This window comes from Plasmodium gonderi (assembly GCF_002157705.1).
Source record: "Plasmodium gonderi DNA, contig: Pgo-contig_205, whole genome shotgun sequence".
Taxonomy (NCBI): Eukaryota; Apicomplexa; class Aconoidasida; order Haemosporida; family Plasmodiidae; genus Plasmodium; species Plasmodium gonderi.
The window spans coordinates 57,399-57,898 of NW_021629122.1; positions in this window are offsets into that span (position 1 = coordinate 57,399).

Genomic DNA, 500 nt, shown 5'->3' on the forward strand with positions numbered 1-500 from the left:
TTTTTTTATATATACATATTTTTTATATATGCCTCATTTTCCATTATATATAACTTTATTAATTTGCACTTTTTCTCCCAACACGATAGTTAAAAAGATATATGGACCATATGAATTCACATATATAAATTACAATTTGTACCTTGCGATTATTTCTTATCCTTAATGTTAAATTCTTTTCCTACATATTATCTATCAATAAATAATCTCTGTCTAAAACAAGATAACATAATATTAAGATATATAAAATTGACAAATTATGCTAACCCATTTGCAAAAAATATATATGTGGTTCATGTATTATAATTTAATAATTTAAAATAACTATATTATTATTAAACTTCCATTTCAGAGGGTTTTATAGAATTTATTCCTAATTAACAACATTTTTTTAATACCTTATCAATATAAAAATTTTAGATTTTTCCTTCTGTGCTCAATGTATCATTTGTTTCATAATAAAAACATTATAGAACTTATAGAAGTTCTCACAATTTATA